Genomic DNA, 23,520 nt, shown 5'->3' on the forward strand with positions numbered 1-23,520 from the left:
TACCCGGCCCCTTTCACATCTTCTTCTTTCGTTTCCCAACCCCCGTGCTACAGCTTCATTACCACTTTCAAGATAAATCCATCTAAGTAAGCGCTGACATTCGTTTGAATTCCACGAAATCGATAGTCGAGCCGCGTCACAGTGCGGTGACCAGTGGACAAAAGTCAAAAATTTTAGTTTATCAAACATTAAATTCAACTTTACCAATCGATAAGAAAGAGGTTGGAGTTTCATGAACGGACATGCTTTTGACATAATTTTGCTACCTACACGCGCAGCATTGGTTCAAAGTCGATGCATTAAGAAGGTAAGAAACAATTTTTTTTTTCGAAAACATACACTTTTTTTGAAACTTTTGTTTACCGTTGACAAGTTTCGCAGCAAATTCAAATTCTTCGTTCTACAAGTTGAAGATTTAAACTCAACGCATGTCGTATTGTGTTTTTTGAATGAGAAAAATTCGTTTTTGGTCTTTACAGCTACCTCTGAATCTACCATTATTTTTGTAAATTTCATCAACAAAAATTGCTCAACTTCAGCTAGACAGAACAAATTCGCGTCACAAGACGTCACTACCATTTTATACTCAAATGCTAGGAAATATCATCCTGAACACCCATTATGCTTGCTGAATTGCGTTTTTTTGCGCTAACAGAGATATGAGCAGTTTACGGAGGGTCATTTTTACGCCTCAGGAATGATTTTTTTTTTGAAAAAGAACCGCTGTGGCAAAACGAAAACCGAAATAAAGTGAATTTTTCTTCTTGAACTTATCAGTATTATATTTTAAAAAATATTTTGAATAAAAATGGATTTTTGATATGGTTGTGGCTTTGAAATCTCATTGAAAAATTATAAGAAGCTTTGTAGTTTAAATTTTGAAATATTTTGACCTAAGATAAAGCATACATCGGCCAAGTTCCCGTGAATACCATATTCGCTTGAAAAGGAAATTGTTGTATTCAGTTATTTTCTATGTGTAACATTATCAGTACCAATCTTAATCGTTCGTGAAAGCAAATATTTGACAGATCCAATGGATCTTTTATAAGAAAGATTGGAAATCTTCAAAATATGGGTTTTTTAAGTCATAGATTTTAAGGCTTCAAAAATCAAAATTGAAACAAAACCTTCAAAACACAGTTTTTCTGACGTATTTTCAATAATTGAACATTCAAACAAATATTTTATAGAATTAAAACTGTTTACGACTTTTGTCCATCGGCTCTATGGGATCACCGCACTGTGCGCGTGTTACCTAGGCAACCATGCTTGAACATGTTCGAAAGCCTAATATTAATATCTCGGTAGAAACTTTCATTTAGATTCTCTTCAACATCTTTAAATCACAAAAAGTTTTCCACACTCAAACTTTAAACTAAACAAGAACTATCCATCGGCTGCATTCAAAGTTGTCTTTTCAGCCACAAAAAGTGTCCCTCGCATTGCAGCGTTGAAACTTCGCATCGAGCATTTCACCGATGTTCGAAGATGTTCAACTTCATCTACACGCACACCCGAACCGAATTAAGGATATCTTTCAGTTCAATCAAGCTTGATACACTAATCTTATTATCACATATTAACAACTTCACAACTTAACTTGACTTATTATTCGATTAAGTATCATTTGGGAGAATAAAAATAGCAACAAAACAACGAGCAAACACGAGAGAGAAAAAAAACGTGACCGCACTCCAGCTAGGCCAAATTGGAACTCCTGATTCTGATAATGAGCCAGTAAAGGACTTAAATTCCACTTGTGATTAAAATTGCTAACTATTGGCCTCAGCCATACCTCGAAATTTGATTTGGATTTTACCTCATCAGAGTTGCCAGGTTGTTATGACAAAAAATGAATATTTGCTCGCTTTTTATTTCTCGAGTAATTCAATTCAATTCACTACACATTTGATTGCAACTTTTAAGAGTGATTTACGCGCCTTGCGTATGCAAAAACTTCATTTCAGTAGATGAAGAAAATGTAAAACTTGTGAGCATGGTATCGATGTAGATTTTGGGTGTTTAGGCAGTAGTGAGTGACAGAGAAGCTAAAAATGATTCATATTACAATCACTAAAAATTACAAGAAATCAAACAAGCAACAATCACAAACCTACCCAGGCGATTTTTCTTGCAATTATATCGGCTAGTTATATCAATTATCAAAATATAGTTGATTTTGAGGCATTCAAATATAAATATAATAGATTGAACTACAAACTGATGATTAACCTTACGCAGTCAACTATCAAAACAATAGATCCAACTATATACCATTATATGATAGATTCAAATACAGATATAGATATGATAGATTCAAATACAACTGTATAATTGAATTTAGGCATTCAACTATAAATATAATAGATTCAACTACAAACTGCTGTTTGACCTTACTCAACCAACTATCTATATGATAGATTCAATTATAAAAGTATAATTGATTCAACTATACAGTTGCATTTAAAAGAGAATGAAATCGCATGAAGCTGCCCACCCCCTTCCTACTTTGACAAGCTGCCATTTCTCTCTCGGTTGATATTTTTTCATGAAAATTTCACTCAATCTACTTTAACTATTTAACACACACTAAAAAATTTGAAGTTTTTACAATGACTTGAAACAAAGATACAATTATTCCCGTAGAAAATAGAAATTTGTAATTGTTTCACTAAATTTTCTGTGTCTTTGACAATTTTCACTGAAAAATCTTGAAATTTTGTCCAAAGATGTAAAAATGTTCGGCCAAATTTCGTCAAACATCGATGAACGTGATCCAAAATGGTGCCGGATAGAAAATGAGGTTCATTATCACCCAGTAGACGATTTCATTCTTTTTTGGACGAATGTTTATATAGAAAACATCGTAATCCATGGATTCTTGATTTTTCTTTCACAAAATCAAAGTTTATCACATCGAATGTTGAAAGTTGTTAAAAACTTCACTCATGCTTTTTTCGGAAGAGAAAATGTTTCAACAGAGTTCAAACTAAGAAGAACAGTGTCAGAAATGACCTGTTACTCATACCGATAAACAAATTTGATACACAATTAAAGCGAGTATTCTATTCGTTCTTGTGTTTCAATACCAGCTCTGTTGGAACAATTTCAATTTCTAAGCAAAGCAAGAATGAAGTTGCTATCAATTCACAACAAACATGGATTACGATGTTTTCTATATAAACATTTGTCCAAAAAAGAATGAAACCGTCTACTGGGCGATTGTGAAACTCATTTTCTACCCGGTACCATTTTGTATCACGTTCATCGATTTTGACGAAACTTGACCTGGTATTAGATAAAACATTTTTACATCCTTGGACAAAATTACAATATTTTTCAATGAAAATTGTCAAAGGTACAGTAAATTTAGTGTAACAATTCCAAATTTTCCTTTTTTACGGAAATAGCTGTATCTTTGTTTCCAGTCATTGTAAAGACTTCAAATTTTGTAAAGCGTTAGTTGGATAGTTGAACTAGATTGTGTGGAATTTTCTTGAAAAAATATCAACCAATAGAGAAATGGCAGCTTGTCAAAGCAGGAAGGGGGTGCGCAGCTTCACGCAATTTCATTCTTTTTCGAACGCAACTGTATATGAAAGTCCAAATACAGTTTTATAATTGATTTGAAGCGTTTAAAAAAATCAGTGCGGTTATTGAAAAACTGGTTGAACTGGGTAGCATTCAAAATCAAATCATTGAAAGCTCAACTGGTTTCTCCAAGGGGCGAAAACAGCAAATTTTGTTAAGGAAAATCGCGTTTTGGGTACGTCTTTTTAATGAAATTAATCATTCCATTCTTTTTTAGAGGTTAGGGTTGAGGCCTTTCAGTAAGGTAGTGCTCGTAAAAAACTGTCAATATATCCTTATATAAGAAACTGATATTTGATTTTTTCCAACATTTAAATCAACGATTGCAAATTGAAACATTTATTGAAAAAGCAAGGCTGACTCCATGATCAGGAACAAAATTTTATAAAAATTTATTTTTTTTGAAAACGATTGTCATGAATTAAAAAAAAGGATACCGAAGAATATTAATTTTCAATTTTTTGTTCTCAAACTACACCTGAATTTCATTTGTAAACAACAGTGAACAGGATTTGATAAGTTCGAAAAAAATGGATTTCGCCAAAAATCCAGTATTTAGTCTTGAAAAATGAATCACAACTCGCTCAAGCCCACATGTTAACCACATGAACCACAAAAAACTTACCTGTGCCAAATTTTATCTCAATCGGGCTCCATTTAAGGATGCCTCGAAGCGCTCAAAGTGTCTGTTTTTTTTACCCTCAAAAATCACCAAAGGGGAACCAAAGGAAATCTGGAAAATTGTAACTTTAATGTTGATACCAAATGACCATGAAACGTCGAGATCTGGTTTAGTCTCGATTTTTTTTTTTCAAAAATTGACTGTCTGAGTTTTTTGGAAAACCAACCGTATCCATGAAAATTTATTTTTGTCCAAATTTTTTTCAGAGATTACACCAGATCTCGATTTTTCATGCATTTCCAAGTCATTTGACTTAGACTTATTTCGAGATAACACCAGACATTTTATGTATTGCAACGTCATTTGGCATCAAATTTAAAATTTCGCTTTTCCTATTTCCTTGAGTGATTTCTGAATGTCAAAACCGGAACTATGAGCGCTTTGGAGCACCTCTAGTCTAGTGGTCTGTTAGCAAAATTCAACTTTACTCACTTGGCTGCCACCTTTTTGAAAGTATTATCTTACTCTTTTTTTTTACTTAATTCGGTAGTTAGCCACACGGCGCTCTTGGCATTATTAAACACAAGTTTTGTATTAGATATCCGGGCAAACCCGGATTAGACCCGGATATCTATGACGTCCGCATTTCTGAGGACATCTGATCTTTCTCAAAATATAATTTACCTCAAAACATATATTTACCTTCCTCATCATCCAAATAATCTTAGACTAAAAAAAAGTTTCTTCACTTTCCTGGAAATGTGTTTGCTACCATCGACGTGCCGACGTCAAAGCTGTCAATTCTATCTTGTTAGCTGCTTTTTTATAATCTAACTAGTGACAGCATAATACACAGCGTATACCTACTTATCACATCCCGAGTGGATTTCCGGGCGACCCGCGGCGAAACCACTACTTATATTGGTACCTTCTTCTAGGTTCAGCCGGTATACCAATCCCGGTGTGGCATCCGGTGTGTTGTGACGACGACAATCTCGGTTTGCAGAATTACCGCGAGTAATTTGTAATGAATACTAATGAGGATGTGATTTTTTTTCCTGCTTTGACTCGCCATTTCCGCTGGCCGCAGCCGGTGACATCGAGCGAAGAAAAAAATGTCACCGGTGCTGGTAGCAGGTTGTTGAGATATTTAGTGATAGCTGCTGATAATGATGACGGAAAGCGTTCCACTTTAGTGCCGGGGAAAAAAGGAACTGCAGATAACTTTTAAAGAGCTGCTCCCGGAAGCGGCAATTATGTAAAACGGTTGTTAAATGAGCAATGTGTGGTTTTCAGTTTTAAAAAACCTTTATTTACATGAAAACATAGTATCCTAAGAATATCTTGGATTTTACTAAATTGGACAAGATTTAACATTTTTGGGAAATTCAATCTGAACTTTTTAAAATCTAATCAGTCAAATCACTTTCAAATTTAAAAGGCTATATAAATAACGGAATTAAAAGTTGAATGTAGGTACTCACTTCAGTTTTGGTATTCCGACCAAGAGATGAAACGAACTCAACGATAGGTATTCAACGCACCAACATCATTGGTGAACTGATTTGGGCGATACGCCTTACATCGAATTTCATTGACGCGATATGAACGCCAGGTAATTGAAAAATATTTACTCAACCAATTTGAGGCACAGTTCCGGTACCATCTGGTGATCTGTTTGTCAAATTGCGGCACAATTGACTGTTTTGATCATTTTTCTATTGTTGTTGACCGATTTTTGTACAGCATCTGAAAGTATTTTCTATTATCTAGAAGCTTTACCAAAAAAGAGCTTACTTTGGGATCCACCCCCCCCCCCCCCCCCTTTCCCGCATTTGCAGTAAGAAGTAACATTTTGAAATATGTTTTTAAATGTACTTAAATTGACAAATCGTGGAAAACTAGGAAACCAAGCGGGAAAAAATTTGCATCCAAGCTTAATGCTTTTTATATCCTAGTTGTGGAGTTTCGGGAAGCAAACAATTCCAATATGTTTAATACTTATTTTATTTACATAGTATTCCGTCTCACGACATAACTTGACGAACATAATTCCTAAAATTCACTAGGTTCATAGCAACCGTTCTCCAATTTCTCGGGCACCCCACGTTCGCCAGATCACGCTCCACTTGGTCTAACCACCTCGCTCGTTGCGCCCCCGCTCGTCTTGTTCCTACCGGATTCGTAGCGAACACCTGTTTTGCAGGACAGTCGTCCGGCATTCTCGCAACATGTCCCGCCCAGCGTATCCGGCCAGCCTTCACCACCTTCTGGATACTGGGTTCGCCGTAGAGGCGCGCGAGCTCGTGGTTCATCCTTCGCCTCCACACTCCGTTCTCCTGTACGCCGCCAAAGATGGTTCTTAACACTCGTCGCTCGAATACTCCGAGTGTACGCAGGTCCTCCTCGAGCAATATCCATGTCTCGTGCCCGTAGAGAACAACCGGTCTAATGAGCGTCATATATTTAATACGTAGGATGTATTAAAATATTTCTGCAAAATTAACAATTGTTATGCTTTTTTTCTTATTAGCTAATGAATTTCTTACGTTTAATGCTTTTTATAATTCAACTCCTCAATTCGACTCCGACTTAGAGTGGTATAGTGACGTTCAGATGCAATCTTTGTTCCAACCAGAGCACTTAACGGAAACCACCTAATAAGTTGCTACCTGATATGACGATATCACTTTGTTAAGAAACTATGAACATATTTTATAAAATTCTGGAAATCACCTCGAACCTACGATTGCTTTTATCTATCCTTCGTTACTGTTCACTACGTTCTTGTGCTTTGAGTTATCGGAACAACTGCAAATTAGATATTTTCATGTAACAACAAATCATACTATGCGATTAATATCCAATCAACTTACTGTTGCACAATGAGTATGAACTTAATCGTGATATAAATATTATTTCCGTTTGGACAGAGAAAATACAGGTTTTGTAGATAATAACTTTTTAGATGTTTTAGAAAATGGCGCAAAACTTCTTATCTGCATTTTTCTAGCCATCTTCTTCTACCTCATGGATTGTAACTTATTTCGAACATCGTTTGTATGACGTTTGGTGTACCGGAATATTATAGGACTGTTATTAAGTTTACGCTGAGATGAGACGTGTCGACGTACAGTCGTGACACTAGTGAAACATCTGTTGCTTTCTATGAGGCTTTTATCAATAATGATGATTTTTGATTTATCGCCGCGATGAATTGTTTGTTTTCTAATCGACGTTTTTCGGCGAGTAATCAATAATCTAATTTGACAATCTGATGAATATAAATTAATTGCAAAAATCTTGCGTTAATATACTAAAAATCCAGTGCAAAGTTGAATTTAAGTGCCAGAAAATCTGAAAAAATTTCAAATTGACAAAAGTTAAAAAAAAACAGCTACCTTTGAAATTCATCAAAAATTCTGTGTTTCGTATTTTGACAATCTAAAAATGTAAAAATGTGCTAAATTACGTCAACTTTATAATCCTCATTTCAAAATTTATCTAGTGTGACTTAAAAAAATTTAACGGTTTATCAATTGAAAAGTACGGTCTAACACCACTTTTTTACATTTTTTGTGGTCATGATCTTAAAAAATTAAAAAAAAAGCCTTATGTGCAACGTATGGTTTCTTATTTCAGCTTTTTTGGACATTAATGAAATTTTTTCCAAGCATGACTTAGCTGATCTACAGTTTTATTTCTGAAGCATGTTTTTTCGGATTTTTTTCTTAGACTTTGAATAACGGGAAACTGAAGTGTTGTGCAGGATTCGGGATCTGCTACCCTTAGTCTCTGCTTTCAGGAGAACATGCATGCCACCGAAGATTATAAGGGGTAAGTACATACATCTGCAACTGAACCATAAAAGCATCGAAATGTTTTCAAGTTCTACTAGCAAATCTGACCTCCATAATGATCAGACGTTCGCATCTGCTGCAGACCCATTAGTCTATGAATTAGATATAGGTGCTGTTTTAAAGGCTCATCCTAAACCTTACACAACTATTGACGATATCACAAAGCTTAACATTTTAACTAGACACCGGGTACCTCCACAACAATTTTCGTTTCCATACTCTGAGCATATGAAAAGTCGAAGTGCTGAAAAAAAAAACGATACGCAAGTGCAAAGCATTTGGAAACATTCAAACGTTGACGTGTTTCAGGATAGCTAGGTTACTTAGGTATGCTATATACTCCGCTGCTTGCGTATGTATTAGTAGGCCAACCAAAAAATAGTTATAGAAATTCCACAGAAATGTATAAAAAAAAATTTTTAAATATTAGTTTTCTAGAAAAACTACTGATTTTAAAATTTGCAAAAAATATAAAAATGTTCACCAAAGTATTTAAAATGCATTAGGGTCTTGAGCGTATGGAAAAAGAATATTTAACGTAGATTTTTTATTGAGTTGAAAAAATTGCTTATTGCTAAATTCCTTTTTTTAAATTTTGTAGTTTCTAAAATAAAGAAGCATTCATTACAAGTAGTAACTAGTCTTTTTTTAGCAAAATTTTTACAACTACATTTCAAAAAATGCTTTCCGAAATTCGAATATTTTGCTGAAACACTGCTGAATCGCCAAAGAAAAACTAACTCGCAGTCAGAATATTGAAAGCTTTTGAGCATAAATTTTGCTGATTAGTACACAAGTTATTTCAAAGAATGCGAATGATTAGGGGAGAATGAGGATACTTGATCCCTGGGGATACTTGATTCCTTAGCTATATCTCGAAACTGGAATGTCTTACAAAGATAAAATGTTCGAGAAAAATGTGCCAAAATGAGCAAAATAACAATGCATGTAGTTTAAAAAAATTTAACAAAATAATTTTTTGAGTAATTGAACTTTGTTTGAAAAATTTCACAAAATGTAACTTGAAGATCTTTTTTCATCACTTTAAAATGTTCCTTACATGGAAAAATTATGAAAAGAATATTTGTTCCAATGTATCAATCGTTCAAGCGTGAAATGAACTTCATAATGCCATATTTTCAAAGTAATGGAAAACTCTCAACTTTTTTCAGAAAAAAGTTTTCTAAAATGTTGATTATGGGTAGAATTGATCCCCTAGAGTTGGGTACAATTGATCCCCCTTCCAAACGGCATATTCTTCTTCTGAATTGATCGTTATGATTTCGGATTACGGAATTACTAATATTTATCCAAAAAACTAATATTTATCAAACAATTGTCTGAAGAAAAGAGCAAAAATAATTAATTTTCTCTTAATTATAAAAAATAGCGCCTTTAAGTATGCAATGTTATTAGCGTTAAGACAAAGTTATAGAATTTTCTTCTTATGTCTGCTATGAATTGTGAAATGAGAACAAACATGACCAAAATAGTCAATTAACATTCTATCTTGGGGTTTTGTTTGATTTTTATACAAGGATTAGGGCTTCCTGAATAAAGATCAAGTCTTCTTCAATAGGGGATCAAGTTTCCCCTAACTTCAGAAAAATCGCAATTTTTTTACTCCCACGAAAATGCCTGTAGTTCATCAACGGGTTCAAGTATCGTTTTAATTTTTGGGGCATAGAAACTTGAAGTTACAAGCTGTCAGAAAATGTCAAAGACAGCGAGTTGCTAAATTTTTCCAAAAAGATATGGTGAAAATAAGAAAAAGGGATCAAGTATCCCCACTCTCCCCTACTTATTTGAAACAATAAGACCCCTCAATTATCCATAAATTGTAATTTTGTTTCAAATCTCATACATATCGTTCGAAATTTCATGCCTATTTTTGACCCTGCGTTTACACGGTTCTGTCGATTGAGGTTAAGCGCAATGTTATACCTATTGATTTACCTATCTTGGGCGTGTTTTTTCCAAAACTGTTCAAAGTTAATTTTGTAAAGTCTGTCCACTCTTTGTAGTCAACCTCACTGGTGAAGTTAATTAAACTGTTCAATTGTATAATCTTGTTACTAATCCACTGACTTGTTTTTAAAAACTCCCAGCAAAAAAACGCTTTAAGGATTCGATAAGATATATAAAGACGAATCTATTCAGCAAACCTCTTTAAAAAAAAATAATAATAATTAGCCATCTACATTTTATTTGTTTATTTGTGTTTTAAAAGTTTATTTGTTTTAGATTGTTTTTCGATTCAGGTCAATTGATATTTTAATGAAACTTTAAGTGAAAAATGTATAAATTATTGAATAAATACATTGACGGGTTTCGATAAGTAATGAAGCAGCAAGAAAATGTTTCGATTGAATATAATTGAATCATGTGTAAATGCCTTTTTACCCGAAGGTTGTAATAGTTTTAAAATTATTAAGACGTTGTTTTAACCAAGAAACCAGAGATGCTAATTTGAGTAAGTTGAAATCATACCAACAGATTTACTTTTGACTGATAATAAATAAAGTACGATTTTCAAAATTAATTATTTAATTAATAAATTAATTATGGAATTCTAATCTGATAAAAATAAACAAATGGTCATTCCATACCCCCAACTAGATAAATAAACGTAAAATCAACTTCATACCAGTGAAAAAAGCATTTGTCTGCGTTTGCTTAAGACTAAGCCAGCCACAAACAGATGTACAGAATTCTTTGAACATTTTTTTTATTATCTTTAACATTATTTACATGCTGCTGAATTCTCTTCATCTTTATCATTAAAATTTTTCGGTCACAGTTTTTATTTTTTCCAATCACTCAAAAAAAATTTGTCATTTTTTTTTTTGAAAATTTACTAAATCACCCTCCCCACCCCCAGCAATCTCTAGATCCGCGCTCAAAAAAATTTTGCCATTTTTTTTTTTTTGAAAATTTACTAAATTCAATTTTCAGTGCACGTTTTTTACTCAAATCCTATCCAATGTTATAATTATTATGCGTTCAAATGATAATTTAGGACTAAGCAAAGAAGAAGATCGTAATATCACTTCGGTAATCGGTCTGCATTCATGGAAAACTGGCACTCCAAAATTTAGAATAAAACACGTGGTTTTGTTTACATCTTACCGAACAGCACCTTGAGAGGATGGCGATTTGTCCATAAGTTGATGTAGTCATTTTGATTGGATATTTAAAATTTAATCTTCAGTTTACCATAAAACAACAATTTACCACAGTTTTTCATCAATTGATAATTCAAATATATAATTTGTAGGGGAGTGTAACTGAACGGAGCTACTGAACGGGCAGCACTGAACGCACTCAAGTTGATGACAGTTTTGAACAGGAAAAAAGAGCGAGAGAAAAGAAAGCGGTTTATTCGGCGGGAAAGTCGAATAACAAACAACAATTCGCGATTTCGAAGCTAATTTTTGACAGGTCGTGTGTGTGCAAGAAAATGTAAACAAAGGGGTGGAAATACTAGCTCCTAATAAATTATTATTTTCTTCGATTTGGTTAGGATTTTCAGAAAATGACGGATACAGATTTGAAGTAGAAGGTTCAGAGATTATTGTGAGCTATAGGAGAAAATGTGTATGTGCCGTGAAGCATCGCAAATCAGCATCAAAAAAGGTCAATTTTTTCCTACTCCAAAAACTATTCTGAGTATTTCACATATTTTTGAATGAAAACTCGAGCTAAATGCACATTTTCAATTGCAGTTTGTTAAAAGAGTAGTCAATTAACGTTCCTTTAAAATTTGGGAAAGACCCAACAATTGGTAAGGTAGAATTTTTTATTCGAAAAAAATAAATTTTTGCTATTTTCTATAAGATTTCCTTCTGCAGCTGCATACAATCAGGCGTAATAATTTTAAAGCTGGAAGGCGGATTTGGATATTTGATGGTGGTTGACCTGAGAAAAAAATTATATCCCTGGATTACTACACAATTCAAGTTTACTTAAATGCTTTTCAATTGCCATCGTTCAATGGTTATAAAATGTTTTGTATTTTTATCGGACCTCATGATCTCATTTTTTATTTGGGAAATTTTATTGAAAATTATATTTATATAACCACTAGCCGTAGAAAATTTTAAATTAAAACTTAACATTTTTTACTGTCTTAGGCTGAAACTATTTAAATTTTTATATAACTTATTTATTAAATGTAACAACTAATCCAAATCCAATAGTTATAGTTTAAAGTAACAACGAGAAAATCGTTCTTTTATACAGACCAACGAGAAGCGCATAAAGTTTAATATGAAGATATGATAAAAAATATAGGTTATTGGAAAAAATTAAAAGTTAAGAAAATGGACGAAAAGATTGATTCACATGGGGGCCGTTCAAATACCACATGGACAGAAAAGTGAGATTTTTGACCCCCTCCTCCCCCTCCGTGGCCAAGCGTGGACATTTGGCAAACCCCTACCTCCCTCCCCGGATGTCCACGTGGACAGATTAGAAATTGTTTTTTTTTTAATCTAATTTGTAATAATTATAATTATTATTAATTTCAAAATTATCATATTTATAGCTTGCTTTCAAGTGGCTTCTAGTTGCTTAAACTCAAACTGAAAAGCTTTGCAATTTTAAGATTTTGATTAAAACATCTTAATATTTATTCACCTTTAGAAAATATTTTGAAAGTAAGTATGTCCACGTGGACATTACCCAAACCCCTACCCTCCTCTCCGTGAACATTTCCATACCATCTCCTCCCCCCTAAGTTGTCCAGGCGGTATCTGAACGGCCCCATGTTAGTTTTCTCTGACCGACTGACTATTTTAAAATGGAACTAACAGATAGAATTGACTTTCCTATCAGGCTAATTTATTTAAATTTACTTGAAAACAAACTCCAATTTTTCAAAGGAGTGTTTTTTTTACAAAATCTTTTGGATTTATGAAAACTTAACTCGAAGCAATGTAAAGTTGTCTATAATTCATCGTTCACCCAGAATGTTGCTCACGCAACATCGTACTACCCCAGATGGCAGCAGCGCAGCTTCGAAAGAGCGGATAAATTCGCGTTAGGTGTGAAGTTGTTGAAGTTGAAGCAGAATAATCTAGTTTTTGTAAAGATTCATTCTAAAAGTACGAGCTTAGGCTCAAAGTGCGAACTTAATGCAGTAGTGCGAAGTGAAGTGAGGTCGCTTGAGCAAAGGTAGGAGTATTAATAGTATTCTAATAAGTGCGCTTTGATTAATTTGGAACCTCATAATTTAGGGCAATACTGCGGATACGCGCTTGTTAAGAAGACACCTAATTAAGTTGTTGAACCTGATGAGTAGAGGTGAGAATGTCATTGAGAAATGTTAAAAAAAGTATTGAATTCACCATTATTAATGTTAAAGGTGGCTAGCGGAAGGCAGCTACAGCAGATACGAATCGAGACAGCAGAAAGCGAATAGGAGAAGTTACTAAACGTGAGATTGAAACATTGAATTTTAGTTCTTTTAATCAAAGCTTTGTTTCTATCGTAGGTTTTTAAAACTCGCCGAACTTCGAACGAATAAAGGAGTGTTAAAAATTCGGAAACAACTTTTCTTTGTTACCCGTGAACCGCAAGTAACAAATTTACAGGGAGAGTGGGGTAACGTGGGCCATGGGGAATCGTGGGCCACTCTTAATATCTCAGCTGTGTGTTGAGATAAAAATCCCAATCCAACTGTCATCGTCAACGCTTTGCGTAAGCATGTTTTTCTATATGTTGACTTATGTACACATCATATGCTTCTTTAATTTAACTAGCCTAGAAAAATGTACTTACATAATTAAACAAGCACCCGCAAAATTGCATCCGTTGGAGAAATAAAGTGCATAACAAAAATATGCTCATACACTTATGATCTTAATTTTGTCAGGCTCTTTCACGTGGAAAAGAATTTTTGATGAAACGCCAATAAGTCACACAAACGCAATCAATTTGCAAAGCATAACTTGTGGGGAATCGTGGGCCACATTTTGTGGGGTATCTTGGGCCACCTATATTTTGGTGTTTTATACACATTCAGAACTTAAAATACGTTATAACTATCTGTAAAGTTTTCTTATGCCAAATTTAGAGTTATGAAAAATGTTTTGTCCATCTTTTCTAATGCGATAGAGACAAACATAAATCCTATATTTGGAATTTTGCGAAACTTTCGCGAATCAGGTTTTAGGAACTATTCGATCATACACAACTCTCTTTTTTATTTCCTCATCTGAAATTGCTTTAAAATAACTAAATGAATTATCAAATTTCAGTTTTGGGTCAAATCATAAACTTTGCACGTTATCTTGTCAATTTGGATTTGGTGGCCCACGTTTCCCCACAGTTTTTCAAAATCCAAAAAAAAATACTTTTTTAAAAACAGTCAGGACTCGGGAAATTAATGTATTTAAAAAACAATAAAAATTATTTGATGATACCTCAAAAATCTAGAAAACCTTTCCATTTTTTTTTCTTTTTATCTTTTATAATAAAAAAGTTATCAAATAAAGAAAAAAAGTGGCCCATGATACCCACTCTCCCCTACAATCAATAAAATCAATATTGAGGATGTTCTAAGCAATCATTTGGGTGTAAAAGCCTATTTTATTTGAACACTTTTTACAACTCAAGTAATGGATAGCCACCACAAAATTTGACTGGATAAATGAATATTTGGTAATCAATTTACAGTCCCCCCACAATCATGGGTCACACACAATTATTAGTCACCGATCATTAGAACTGCTGATATCTACTAAACCAAAAGAAATTATATCATAATATTATTTTTAGTTTATCGACAATATCATTAAAATGCATTTAAAATATTATTTGTGCGTTTGATAACAGTAAAATTGCTGTTTGAATACTTTTTATCAAAGGTGAACTATAAGCTGTGAAACTATCGCATAAAATTCCAATGTTATAAGGTTGACATCTTAAACCGTTAAGCCCATTATGCGGATCATAGTTTCCAACCAAATGAATTGGTCCCATATAAGCACAAAAGAAGAGTTTACATTTTCCAAATAAAACTAAGCGAATTAAATGAGAAAATTCAATAGTATTTAGCAAAATAAAAGTGACCCATAATTGTTACAGAATCCACCAAGTTCCACACAATCATGGGTCACTTTTTCGCAAGCAAAACAAAACATTTCTTGGTTGCTAGCTCAACCCAATTGCCCCTTGAACGTATACTAGCGAAGAATGCCCCTGAATGTTTGCCAGAAACTTGTTGATTTTCATGTTGATATTCGGGTGTTGTCATGGACTTCTATGTGACTAATAATTGTGGGCAATATGACTAATAATTGTTACAAGCTTCAATTTTGACCCATAATTGTGGTTTTGAAAAACGTTGATTGTTTCGGTAAATTATTTTATTTTTCAACAAAATTGGAAACAAAATCATGTTTGAAATCAAAGAGGGAATATTTAATGACTGAAATTCATGCAAAGCTTGATGTTTGGTCCACTAACACCCGAATGAACGAACATTTTGTGGTGAAATGATACGTTAAGTGACTAATGATTGTGGAGGGACTGTAATTCAAATTGTTAGGTATTGGTTTTTTTGTGTTAAAAAAATGTATGTATGTATGTATGTATGTATTATCCATCCAACGACCCCCTGAGCTGGCAGGTATGTTATGCAAAAGAGCCAATGTTAATCTATTTGATTAACATTGTCCAATCGCGGGTGCTGGTGGTGTTAGCTCTATTGAAATTCCAGTAACCCATTTCAGAATGGCAACTGCACATCCCGAGGTTACTTTCATTGCCAATAAGCCCCGCCCAATCATAGCCACATAACCAAACGGGTCATGTAATTATGATTAAACTTTCCTTTTTTCATTGTTGACATATCCAGGTACTTCATATATATAATTACCTAATTATATAAACTTAGCACCCTAATATGTCCAATGAAAGATGGACGTGTATATAGTATAAAATTTGAATTATAAGTATTTTTATGGTATTTATGAAGATATATGTAATATGTAATATCAATATATTTATTATTAAATGATAATTTGAAATATTGAAAATAATAATTTTGATAATTAAATATTTAAAAGTTGATAAGAGGGACCGGAAGCTGAAAAATATCTTATTATAATAATGATACTGAAAATAAAATATAAAATATTAGTAATAGACAAGCATGTTTTTTCAATAAAAATAAAGTTTGCTGCAAGTTACCCCATTTTCAGGATAAGGTGAAAATTGAATGTTTTAAGAAATTGAAAATAATTTGCAAAACCAATTATTTTTAAGACTACATTAATTTGGTGTCCTATCAACTTTGAAACTTTTGATGCATAAACTTTGTGATTATCTGTCGATATAACTTCTAAGAAGTGATTGAAGTGTTAAAATAAAGTATAAACAAAATTTTCAATATTTTCTTTTAAATCATAGTAAATCATTTCGAGTGATGAGGTTGCTGTAAGTTATTTAGTTGATTGCCTGAAAATCGTAATGCATGTTATTTCGTAATGAATATTATTTAAATGCATTTTTTTTAGAAAAGAATAATTTTACGTTCATTTATTTTATTTAATAACATGTCCGTGATCATCTCATGTAAAATAAAACAGATTAAAATAAGGTTTTATCGCCGAAATGATAATGCTGAAATAAAAATTAGATTAACTTACAATTAAAAGTAAAATAAATATCGATTTTTCTGATGGACCTGGTAATAAACAAGTAAATAATGAAAACATCAAACACTTATAAAATAAACAAATTTGAATTTTCAAATAAGAAATTATAGAAATGAATAGATATCCAACTTGAATTTAAACGATTTTCTTTAGTTGACTGCTGTTATAAATTTTTAAGTTTATAACTTTGATTTATAATTTTCTATACAATTCTTTCGAACAAAAAATTACTTAGTATATTTTTCACCTATTTTTCGGAAATAACTTCAATTATCCTGCACGATCATAAATATACATTAAATTTTATGATCGTTAAAAACTCTGTTATTTATACTCTACTCATGGTGATCTGAAAAAAAAAACATTCACAAGATCTTGAAAACATTTTAAGTTATGTCCGCAATAATTCGCAATTCCACAGTAAACCTGAAATAATAAAAGGTTTAAAATATTGATTTTTTCATTAATTTTACAAGCTGTGACGGTGACCTTTAGTGGGAAAATGAAACTCCATCGTAATTTAGATCTTAAATCGCACCACCAACTTAGTATGCAGTCACAATATCGACCGCACCTAAAACTATTTTAAAATATTCAATCATATTACATAATCAATTAAATATAATGATAATAAGTATAAGACAATCATGTTTATATTAAAATATGATTTAAAATGTTAAATATTATTTCCTAAATTTTTACAAAATAAGTGAAACCTGAAAGAATAAAATAATCGAAAATTTTATGCAATAATTATTAATGTAATGCATAGTTTTAATTATTATTTCTAAAGCATAGTCTTTATATGGTGATAAACAAAATAATCACATTCTTCGAACTACTTATACTTATATAACACGATCTGCCACTTATCAGTAGAGCAAAAGTTGGTCAACTTCTGTTCTCCTACAAAAAGAGAACGCATAGTGGATGTAATGCAGCATCAAGTTTGTAACGAATGAACCTATAATTGTTGTCCAGTGAAAAAAAAACTATTTTTAAATATTAATTCTCTCATACTTAGCGTGATCGTAGAAGAAAAACAAATTACGAATATTAGATGAATTTCGTCAATCTATCGAGGAAACCTTAATAACTACCATTCAGAAAAGATCTAGTATTTTCAGATACACGGTAACCAGAGTTACTCGAATCTGTATAAAAATCCATACACTTTCAAGAAAAGTGTCTCCACTTAGTTTTAACTTTGAGCGTTATACTCACAGTGTGTGCAAAGAGCTTTTATACAGTTTCGAGCTTTTAGTCTGTTAGCCAATTCTGTATATTTTGATATAGGGATGGGCAAGCGTATATGATCAGTTCATCTGTAGATGTAAACAAAAATTGTGGATAGTTATTTGAAATAGAAACAACTAAAAACCCGAAAAAATCGGCCACAATTTCGTTTTTCGTTTTTTTTTAGAAGGATGGATATTTAAAAAACTTAATCGATTTCAATGTTTATTTATAATGACTATTGAGATCATTCAATTACGCACATTTTATATCAAATATATCAAATAATTTCAATTATTTTATTTTAAAACAATATTACGGAACGAATAACACATTTTTAAATAGCTCGAGTAAGATATGTTGAGAAAACAAACTTAAATAAATGCCACTGAAAGACTGAGCATTTGACAACTAACGCAGTATCAATTAAAAATCACGAAAGTTAAGTTTTATCGTATTTCATAACCGAATTTCTCTTATGAAACGCAAAAAGATGAAACCGATTTTAGGTCACTGATAGTTATGTTATTCTAATATAAGTTTTTCTGTAATTTTTGTATGATTTGAGGTTGTTAATTCAAGTTAAAATTATGTTAGCAAAAATAAAAAAAAACTCTGTACGTGGCCTTAGAATATGTGAAGGACAGGACAATTTGAGTTAGTAACAACTCAAACACGGTCGGGCCGATTCTTAGAACATTTTATCAAAATTGTCCAAATCAAAATATTGTTGGAATGGATTCTAAAAATTTTTTTTGGATCTATTCGGTTTACTCGTGGGAACATAATGTTTCCAAACCTTTATTGTTCATTGTATCTAGAAAGACATTTAATAAGGACTTTTTTTCCTTAGAGTACTTATAGAATCATGTGAATTCATAAAATGTAACTAAGAAAATTTCATTAGAAAACTAGGAGATTAGGAAATCAGGTAAAAAATAGTCAGATCCATGCACTTGTCAAAAGTGTTTCCAGATCATATCCCTGCACCCACACTCCCAAACAAATTTTTTTGCTAGGATGCAGAGGTGACCTCGGTCCTAAAGCTCAATTTTATTTCTTTCATCCTTTTCTCTATTTTTCCTAACTATCTATTGACTACTAGGACGTGGCCGGCGCCGTTATTGATATTAAAAGAGAGAGCATCAATTTTGTTCATTGTGAATGTGCTGTCAATCCCAGACACCATTCTTTTGACCTCTGGACAAAGTTGATGGCCTCGGTCAATCACGGAGTAGCAACCATTGGCGATGTGGAATTCGTTCTACTGAGCCACGCCAGCGATCATGGAATTCGAAATGTTTCACCAAGATAAAGCTTTTAAAGAATATATTCTGAATTAAAACCAAAATGTGTAAATTTGCCTTATTTGTAAAAGTAGTATGACAATTTATTAATATCATTTCGGGTTCCATGATTTAAGGTGGATGTGAGTAGTCAATCAAGCTAAGCTAAGCTAAGATGTAAACAAAAATTGTGGATAGAAAAATAAGTAAGAAAATAATGCGTCAGGCAACGAAAGAACTTTATTAATTCATTTCATTTGTTTAAGGAATCAGTTTGCTGAGAGTTCCTGCTGTGTTTCTCGGTTCAATTTATAATTTCTCCGACTCATCCGAATTGCAAGAGGACCAATGCTTAGAAGTGCAGGAGGAAAGCTGGCTTCTTTTAATGTCGGAAAGTTCTGATCCCGGTGTACCTTGTATCGGGCTGGGGAACGCAACAATAAACGACAAAACACTCCGGATCTGGATACTTCCAGTACATTCGGCATTAGTGAGCTTTCTGATGTCAACTCTGGGATGAACGATAAGCGCCGCTCCGTCATGTACTGGCAAATTGCAACGGAGCGGGAAACAGTTTACTGTGCAGCATCTTTCCATAATGATCAGAAGATGCATAACAACCGGCAAGGCTCAAATTAGAATGTCCTAATTTCCGATAGGACTCCACTTCATAATGGTTTAGTTAACATCTGGAAAGAAGGTTGAAATTATTTCATCAAGTAAATATATTAGACAGTTATTATGTTAAAAATGTGCACTTAAATTTCGTTAAAAGTTCATGTAACTAAAAAATAAATAAAATGTTTATTTCAATAGAATAAGAAAGCATTATTCTTGAGACGTTACAATTAAGATCTAATATATATTTTTTAAGTAAGATTCGAGTTTATAACAAGTTAATGTTATTGGTTGTGTGTGGTTGATCTTTATCAGCATAATAAATCGCAATTGGAATAATTGCTTAGTTAGGGTTTTCAATCGAATTGAAAAGTCGTTATATATCATTGTTAAAATATATTCTTCAATTTATTACACTGATGTTTTACATATTTATCATACATGTGATAATATAGAATATAGAAAATTAATCGTCGTTTTAAATATTAAAAAAACTTGTTATTGAGTACCCATTTAAAAACTATAGGTCTTTCTGCAATACATTTTTTTGTTATCAATTCTTACTATTTTGCCTGTGTTTTCTATTTCATAGCTATTAGGAGAGTCTATCATTGAACATTTTGTTCTTCCATGAAACAAACAACTTCTGATTCATTTTTTATCATGCATCTCAAATCACCATAAAAGACACTTTCACAAAGCTCATATTTAACAATAATTTCTGGTCCGAAACGGATTTCTGATTCAGTTTCCTGGGACGTAGTTGAATTTCAGAATTGATAAATGGTATAATTTGAGATCCATATTTTTAGAATGTGTTATGATTTTTGACTTAATTTAAAAAAAATAAAAATTTCATACCTGTTCAATGATCCAAACATTCAAAGCGAAACTTTCACTCCAAATTTAAAGGCAATCCGGCAATCTGGAGACAAAAATAATGACCTCCTCCAATGTCGTCAGATTGAAAACTTGAGCACTATAAACTGCCGAACCAACTGTTCCCGGATCTTGCCGGCTCTCTTAGGACAACTCAAATCCGTTCTCATTATTTTAAAATTATTCTCGATATTTCGGCTCCGGAGTGTTAGCCAGCTGAACATCTAAAATGAAAACTATTTTAGAGGTGGAACAATTTCGAATACTTCTAAAAGCTTTCCTCCAAATCAGACGCGACGGATGTTTTTGCCTTTACTTACCAGATTTTCGTTAACAACTTTCGAACGAGGGCTCAAAAAAAAAATAATCCAGCGAATAAATCATTCAAACTGACTAAACTAAATGCTTTTACCGGCTATCGAATGCCAAATTCCAAAAAATACTTGCACCAAACTTTTCGACGGCGCTGCGCAAAATGTTTTGACATCCCCTTTCTGCATAATTACAACAACAGCAAACTATTTATACAGAGCTGAATAATCGAGTTTAAGTTCGGATTTGTATATCGGCAACCCAAAGTTACCCAAAATTGAATTGCGAATAAACAAATTTTGAACAACAATCGATAAGTTATGCTGAAGGTGTAATTGCAATACATTTTATGTATAACTCGATTTTTCCGTGTAGAAGTTATAAAGTCCCTTTTCCGATTGCCAATTGAAATTGTAGAGGAAGTTTATCCCACTAAACTAAAATAGCTTTACACTAGATAGGTTCATTCTAAAATGATCTACCAATCAGAAAGGCTTACACTAAAAGGATCCAACACTAAAGAATGTAAATTAAAAAAAGCACAGATATCAGAAATAAATTAAGTAAAACTTATACTTAGCTTTGATCTAATTCAGTGTGAAAAACTCTTCGGACACCTTCGAAATTTGTAGCGACTTCCCCGCATCGTTGTGAAGCGTAGAAAATATATTTTTCGTGGTTTGTTTTGTTCTGCTTCCATTTGGGTTGACGTTTGTCGACCAAAGGCGTTACGTTTCGTTTCTCGTTTGTTTTCCGTAACGTCTCATCGAGGGAGAATTTAATTAGATAATCGAGATAATCCGAATGAAAGGCATGCAAAATGATAAGCAAATGGGAACACTTATTTTCGATCAGGGGACAGTTCGAAAGTGGAACGGTGAAAATTTTGGCTCATGCACATAATTTTAAACATCAAATATGGCACTATCGTAGAAGCGATTTGAAGAACTTTCACACACATTCACTGGCGCGCTTTCACAACTTTAATATTATAACCACACAGACACTCAGTTCAGCTTTTTACAATACAAAATTAAGATTTTCAGCACCGCTAGTAATGAAACACTTATATCGAGCAGCGTTGCCAGCCCTCCTTTTTTTTTTTTTTTTTTTTTTTTTTTTTTTTTTTTTTTTTTTTTTTTTTTTTTTTTTTTTTTTTTTTTTTTTTGTTAAAAAAATCCACTAAAAACTTTGCAAATCTCCAAGATTTATCAAAATAAAGTCGCTCGCGTTTAACCCCGCAAGAGCATTATGGACAGAAGTACCCTAAACAAATAATTACGTCCTGTCCTAGGCAAAAAAAACAACACTAGATAATCCTGTGCTTGGTCGCTATCCTGCCTGATTTGATCTTGCTTTTGGAGTTATTTGCGAGATGAGTCTATCAATGGATTGATTATGACGATGCTCAAGTTGGAAGAGAAAAATAAGTAAAGAAATTCATACTTAGAGACATTGAAATCAGAAGACGGTATTTGATTTGAGGTTTGCAACATTAAATCGATATTCTACTGGATTTATAAATAAAAACCCGATTTCATATACTTGACAGTGGATTGTAGCCTTTCTTACAGCCCAGGTTTCCAAAATCACAGAAAAAATCTGTACATTCACCGAGCAAATTTTCATCACAGAATCTATGTCACAGAACACAGAATTTTGAATATTTCACAGATTTTTTTAATTTTGAACGGATTTCCAAAATTATGACTTTTTGGCCAATAGAAAATTTAGAATTTATATTTAAACAAATATCCGATTTATCATAAATTTTCAATGAAATTAAAGGAAATAGCATCACAGAAAACCATCTCAGAATTTTTGGGTAAAATTACAGATAGTCAGAATTTATTTTCTCAAAAACACAGAATAAGGAATATATTGTCAATTTTGGTCATTTTTATTATTTTTGTAATTTTTGTCATTTTTGTAATTTTTGTAAAATTTGTAAATTTTGAAATTTTTGTAATTTTCGTTATTTTTGTAATTTTTGAAATTTTTGTAATTTTTGAAATTTTTGTAATTTTTGTAATTTTTGTAATTTTTGTAATTTTTGTCATTTTTGTCATTTTTGCAATTTTTGTAAGTTTTGTAATTTTTGTAATTTTTGTAATTTTTGTAAATTTTGTCATTTTTGTAATTTTTGTAATTTTTGTAATTTTTGTATTTTTTGTAATTTTTGTAATTTTTGTCATTTTTGTAATTTTTGTAATTTTTGTCATTCGTTATATCGAATAGACCGAGGCTGCGAGAGGAGTTATAAAGTTCAGGATAGTTGTGCATAGTGGTTATCACTTCACGATACGGTGAGCCATAGTTTGAATGATTATTTTGCATCGTAATACTAAGTTTATTAATCCAAATAGGACCCTTTACATCCCGAGTCGATGGGAAAAAACTTAGGAAAGGAACATAAATGAACACTAAATGTAAGTTTTGACTGATTGTTA

General features: G+C 32.5%; 1 protein-coding gene across 2 annotated transcripts in view; it reads right to left on the reverse strand.

Annotated features, from left to right (window-relative positions):
* The window catches only part of LOC129758154 (uncharacterized), a 240,152-nt gene that overhangs the window by 92,780 nt on the left and 123,852 nt on the right, over positions 1-23,520 (reverse strand). Inside the window, exon 1 of one of the 2 annotated variants that reach the window (XM_055755616.1) lies at positions 5,701-5,785. The exons of the other annotated variant lie outside the window; for it this stretch is intronic. The gene's annotated coding sequence lies outside the window, so the exon portion shown is untranslated. Of the gene's footprint in view, positions 1-5,700; positions 5,786-23,520 lie in introns of those variants that run through there. 2 annotated transcript variants of the gene reach the window in all.

The sequence above is a fragment of the Uranotaenia lowii genome, chromosome 3 (genome assembly GCF_029784155.1).
Source record: "Uranotaenia lowii strain MFRU-FL chromosome 3, ASM2978415v1, whole genome shotgun sequence".
Classification (NCBI taxonomy): Eukaryota; Metazoa; Arthropoda; class Insecta; order Diptera; family Culicidae; genus Uranotaenia; species Uranotaenia lowii.